The following is a 6,441-nucleotide window of genomic DNA, read 5'->3' as shown; positions in this document are numbered from 1 at the left end:
CTTTTCGTGTTGTTAAAATACAAATGCAGTACAAGACCTAAGTCTGGCCTTAAATCTCACTTTTGTGTCAAGATAGTGTTAACTTTTTGTTTAAATTGCGGAAATGAGTACACAACTACTATTTGCATGCGTTTTTATGAGTATGCAAAATTCTGATTGTAGGGGACTTGTAGAATGAGCCTTTTGGCTCATAATAAAATAACATTTATAATATTTTGCCACCTCTTAGAATGACCCAGTGCATTTCTTTGCCACTCCAAACTTAAACAACAATAATAAACATGTATTTACCTTTATTTACTTCAAGAGTTATTTAAAAATCAACCAGAACATATGACTATCACTGCATATCTTAATATTTGATATGAAACTTAGATGATTACATTGTAAAAATAAATGTTGGTTATAAAGCATACTTATTAAATCACATAACAGTTTAAACAAAATCAGAAATCACATGTGGCATATTATAAACGAAAGCTATGATCGCTATCTCTTCATGCGATCCAAAGTTTGGTTAGCATATGTGGCTAGCAAACAGTAAAGGCACAACAGTATATTAAATTACAACAAAGCACGCTTAATGTGGATATCATGTGAGAAAATAGGTGTGTTACCCCAATTTTTCATCTTCGTACTCTTCGGGAGTGTATCAGTTGACAAAAACTGTAACCAGGGAAACTGACGTCAGCATTTCTCATTGGCCCATTCAACAGCACCAACGCCTCTGGGAACGCCTCTCACCGTCATTTCAACCAATCATAAGTGCTTTACTGGTTTCCTCGCCCCTCCCCTTGACGTCATGCAGCTTCACAGCGTTTGGGACTGCTGCTGGGAAGCAAGGAGCTTGCGGAGGGGTCGTCTTCTCTTTGCTCGGCTATGGAGGCGAGTTCAACTCTCGCACCCGCATGGGACTAAAACGACGATGAAGTTTCGCTCTCAAATGTAGACGCGAGCCGCAACCCCGAACAACACTCCCCATTGTAAGGTAAATGAACATGTTTTTTTTTACTGTAGTCATTGTAGAGTTTGCAAAGTCCGGAGACGTGAAAGCATCACCGCAGAATAGTATGAACTGCGAAAAGTCTTTAGATATTCTGGAAGTGGTTATTCTTTTAAATAGATGTATAGTACTGGAGAACCTTTTTAGGAGCATGAGGAGGAAATACTCAATTAATCTTTAACATATGACCACATTATCTTCGTAAACACCTTCAGGAGACCTTCACTTGCTTGCTGCCATGCACACTGAGGATGCAAAGATGGCTATCCCAGACCCTGTCCGCCTTAAAACTGCTGCTGTGTTACTTTTCCTGACGCCGACCAACTCACTATTTAGTTTGCATTTTAACGCATGTTGCCAGGAAGTAAAGGGAAAAGGGGAGGAGGGCAGGTGAGTCTACAGTAGGGGAATCTCTGGAATGCATGGTGAGAGAGAGATTTGCAATCCTGGAAAAAAATTTCCCAAATTACCAACACATTCATTGACTGTCACACAGTGCAGATTATTGAATGCATTTCATTCTATATTGTAATTTGATAAAGGTGCTTTTCTTGACAGTGACTGGCTTTAGAACAACATACTGGAGACTCACCCTTATTCCCCCCCTCAGGCTGTCGGATAGCTTATCAGCCTTTGCTACCAAAATAAACTTATTCAGACATGTCCACGCCACCCCCCTTACCTTGAGCATACACCCAAGTAGATAATAGAATGTAATTTATCTCTCCATCTGTAAGTGTGTGCCTCACCTGAAGCAGACTGATTTTATTTCTGTGAATATTCTCATTCATCCATCCTCGTCTTGAACATGAACCGATGAAGTCAGCTCGATTCAATCCCCTGAGAACACACCGATATTAGTGAGCAGTGAAAGTGCATGCACATAGACGGAATCCGGTGATCTCCAGGTTCCAGTTCTCGTGATTCCCATTGCTGCAGCCTGCATTCTGTTTGTGAGGATGGCTTCATTGCTGCCGGTTTGGAACAACAGAGCGGTTGTTGTTTTTGACTAGTTTTAGCTTACACTGTGTGTGAGAAAAGAAACTTGGCAGGGATATCTAGAAGAGTTGAACAGAGTGAAACGTTAGAGGTCAAACACACGTCCTTTTTGGGGTATTGGTTTGGTGTCATCATGGAATCAGGATGTAGCTTTTTAACATGATTACCTGTCATACAACTGTTAAAAAGAAGTTAATTAAAATAAGGAGAGCGTTCCAGGTGCAAAGTCCATGTCCCAAGTCAGCGTGTTGTCCAAAATCTAACCTCGATTTGGGGGATTTAGACTGAGAATCTAGGAACAGGTCATTTTGTGTGACTGTAATGGTAATGGTAATGGTTTAATTTCATTTGAACATGCATCAGATTACAATTGAATGCATCACATAATCAGTTCACAGTTACACATGTCCAAAAGGAGTAGGAAGAAGCAAAGCTTATTAAATCCTACCCCTCCATCTGGTACTTTTACAATCAGTAACTGTTACATTTGTTCACTTCCTGCTTTCCTAATATAGTTTAAGTTTTATAGCTGTAGATTTAAAGTTAATGAGTGTTTGTCAGTGCTCATCTCTGACATTGTGTAGGACTCCAAGAAGCACTATCTACATTTGACACTTACACTATAACTGCACTTGGAATGTAACGTAACCGATGTCATTAGGCATGGGCGGGTTACGGGTTTCAAGGCATACCACGGCATGAAAGCACCACGGTTTCAAAACCGCTAAAATTATCTGTTATTCTGAGAGAAAGTGGAGGCCCAGCACGGCCATTAAGTGGAAATACTGTACTTTGTCACGTTTTGCGTTCTAACAACAATCACATGACCTGGAAAAGTGTGACCTACACATTCACTTGTATGAAATATAATAGTGTAACATCACATTAGTATTTATTTTGTGACCTTCTTGAGACGTTTGATTGCTTTGCATTTTGCATTTGGCGGTGATAAAACAGACTTGAGGGACATATAGTTCTGTAATAACATCATGAAAAAGTCAATTTTGCATTATAGGAGAAATCAATACACTTTTATAACAAGGAACAACAGTAACAACGCACAGCACCTATCTGGTCAACATGGGGCCGGCACATAGCAGCTTATGTTAGGAACATCCTCAGTGTCTACATCTTCACACACTGCTCCTTCGGTACACTCATCCTCTTGCTCGCCACTTTTATTTACTTTTCAAGTCCGGTCACTCCAGTCTTTCTACTATGAGTAATGTGTACACTGGAACCTCATTAATCGGTTCCATGAGGTCCGACTCTAGCTTAAACTTACGCTACTAACCGAATCAATTCTTCTCACAAGAAATACTGCAAATCGAATTCATCCGACACCCAATAACGTTAACAATTAAAACAATTTACAATTATAGTTTTACATGCAATAAACTCTTTAAAATCCATATAAATACATAAACGTAAATGGTAAATGCATGCAGGAAGGACGCTGAGCATTTACTTTTGCAAACTCAAAAATAAAAACACAGCAGCAGTGGAGGCAGCTCTAATATGTATCATTAGGGATTGGATTGTGGATGAGGCTGGTCCTTCTTTGGGAGTAGGTTTAATGGTTTTGTAGTAAAAAAGAAAAAAAAAAGCTAAATATATGTACATGAATGACAAAAAACCTAATACACAACATTAAAAATATAATATTTAAAGAGCAATGCCGCAAAACATGGTGGGAGACTTGACATTCCCTACAGCTCCTCCAGCCAGCCAGCCATCCCATCCATCTATCCATCTACTATGCCACTTATCTTCACTAGGATTGCGGGGGTATGCTGGGGCCTATCCCAGCTGACTTTTGACTACTTCTACCCCAATTGTGGCAAATGAGTAAAAACTTTTACTTTCATTCTGCATTTTAAGCGTATTTCCACAGCATTTCAGTCCAGCTTCAGCTTCCGAACGACTCCTGTGTTCATTGTAAATTAAAATTTTCGCACCCAAACGTTTATGTTGCTTCAGCTTTGCAGAATACACACACACGTGTGTGTCTTCTGACATCGCCTCATGTAGTTTATTTTGAACATTCTTCCAATGTTACATTGAAGTGCATGTTTACAGTTTCACAATTGCTGAGCATTTGTTGGTTCTTGTTAACCGGTGTATTTGTGGGGCCACATATTGACTGATACATGTATCTGTTTTGTCATAAACCCTTTTCCCCAACACTTTTAAGGCACAGGCACCTCATATTCAAACACATAGTGATTGTTTGACCCAGTCAGTCCTTTTAATGGGAAGCGACAGCGCAGTTAAGCACGCTTTAGCTGGCAGGTCTTCACTGCCTAATTCTGGCCCGACATCAAGGTTTAAGCCCTCACCCCTGTGTTTCATGTCAGATTTACTTTTTTTTCACTGGGATCAAAAGTTGTTTTCAGTCCCACCATTTTTTTTTAGTGAAGGGGAAAGTATTTCCAGCCTTTGCCCTCATTCTGAATGACTTAAAATCCACCTTTTTTTTTTTTACTTTTGTTGCTTGTGTATACTTCAAATAATCAATCATGTTCTCAAAAAGTTAACACTTCTGAGTGGCCATCAATCAGATTGATGTGTTTTGTTTACTCACTGACCCTTAATGTATTTTTCTTGCTATTCCATGCGGTGTGTTTTTCCTTAATGGTACAGATCTGTTTGGAGTGAAAAGCTCAAGATAGTCACTCCATGTACTTTTGTTTGTTTTGGCTTGGGATGGAAGGAAGGAAGGCCACAGCCGAGTGGGCTTGACTTTGGGTTGATAATAACAGTTCATACCGATGCCAGTCAGCCAATGTGCACATTTGCACATTTGTGCTCCGAAGGGGAGTCTTTTTCTTCAGTCATCTCAGAGGACAAACCACATGTATTGGTGAGGTGAGGATTTACTTTCCAAGCCATGTTGAGTCATTTTGGAATGGAGTGGAATAAAAAGCTGCATGTATTGGAATGGATTTGGTTGGAATGCAAAAGCTATAAGAATACTAACAGTCGCTTATTTGAATCAGGCTTAACATTTTTTGGCTCCTGTTCGTCGAACTGGGTATGTAAATATATTTGAAAAAAGGACCAGATTTCATGCTTTCGTTGGGTGCTGGACAGCTAAGATAATACTAGAAGAGAAAGCACGTCAGCGCTTTGAGAGATTAGGTACACAATAGATTTTTGTCCGGTAAAACAGGCCTCCATGGGCCTGACATGCTGAGTCTGAAAGACAGCCCCTCGTGAGTTTCTGCTTTGTGGGCATTAGCAGTGACTGGGATAGTGCTTTTACACTGTGGTTTGTTCAACATGGCACACGTTTACTACTACTACTACTACTACTACTACTACTACGACTACGAATGAGTCTTATCTGTATAATCTGACTACAAATGATCTGATGCAGATGAAACGTTTCCAAGAGTTTTTGTAAGGCGCTCGATAGGGCAGCTAAGATTTTACTGTGAGGACACACGGGGGGGGGGGGGGGGGCATCCTTTTGGGAAGGTTGACAAATTGAATGGCCAGCCTTCTCCAGTTCTGTGTATGAGCTTTGCATTGGTAATGGTAATAAAAAATATAATAGTTATAAAATATAACAAAAATACACAAAGATGCTAAAACCTTAACTGGACTAGAATTAGAACTAGAAGTGGTAAATGGCTTTAAAATGGTAATGGTAATGGTTTTATTTCATTTGAACATGCATCAGATTACAATTGAGTGCTTCACATAATCAGTTCACAGTTCCACATGTCCAAAAGGAGTAGGAAGTTTTTTTAATTAAAAAAAAATAATTTTATTAATTTTTATTAATTTTTATTTATTATTTTGAAATTATTTGTATTTTTTAAATTATTCTTTAAATTATTTTTATTTATTTATTTTTTGTCACGTACCGAAGTACGAAGTGATATGACCATACAATGACATAATAGGTACCATAGTAACTGTCAGCTATATTATATGTCAACATTAACTATAGGTACAGTCTCCTGGAAATGATATGGTGAAACGAAAGCAAAAATCATTTTATAATTGATTTACATGATACTTGGGCTGAAAGTACTGATTATTTTCCAAGTTGATTAATCTTAGGCTTGTTTTGATTAATCGGTTAGGACCTAAACAGACTGAATCAACATGAATCAAACATACACATCAAAAAAGAGGCCAAAATATCCATCACTGTTTGTGTGAATATTTAGTTTTGTCTTTAACACAAAGATAATTGATCTGCTTTCATGGATGACTAAGGAATTTTATTCACATTTGAGAGGCACAGGATATTAACATTTTTTAATTATAAAAGTAAATGGAAAAGCAGAATCTGTGTTGATTAATTGGATAGGGAAAAGTCTGGAATTTTGAAATGTGAACTCCGTATGGACCCCGTTGGGGAGAGAAATTAAAAGGAGGCGTTTGTAAGAGCTGCAAGCCTGCACGGCAACAGGATGTCAATCAAG

At 38.6% G+C, this 6,441-nt stretch overlaps 1 protein-coding gene across 3 annotated transcripts in view; it reads left to right on the top strand.

The window, feature by feature from the left end:
• Positions 1-833: 833 nt before the first annotated feature.
• The window catches only part of LOC131135481 (plakophilin-4-like), a 73,908-nt gene continuing 68,300 nt past the window's right edge, over positions 834-6,441 (top strand). The window contains exon 1 of one of the 3 annotated variants that reach the window (XM_058081409.1): positions 834-983. The gene's annotated coding sequence lies outside the window, so the exon portion shown is untranslated. Of the gene's footprint in view, positions 989-4,545; positions 4,871-6,441 lie in introns of those variants that run through there. The other 2 variants (XM_058081408.1, XM_058081410.1) reach the window with 2 other exon arrangements.

This window comes from Doryrhamphus excisus, chromosome 9 (genome assembly GCF_030265055.1).
Source record: "Doryrhamphus excisus isolate RoL2022-K1 chromosome 9, RoL_Dexc_1.0, whole genome shotgun sequence".
NCBI classification, from domain to species: domain Eukaryota; kingdom Metazoa; phylum Chordata; class Actinopteri; order Syngnathiformes; family Syngnathidae; genus Doryrhamphus; species Doryrhamphus excisus.
The sequence above is the reverse complement of the archived record's forward strand: the minus strand, read 5'-3'. Positions and strand labels throughout refer to the sequence as shown.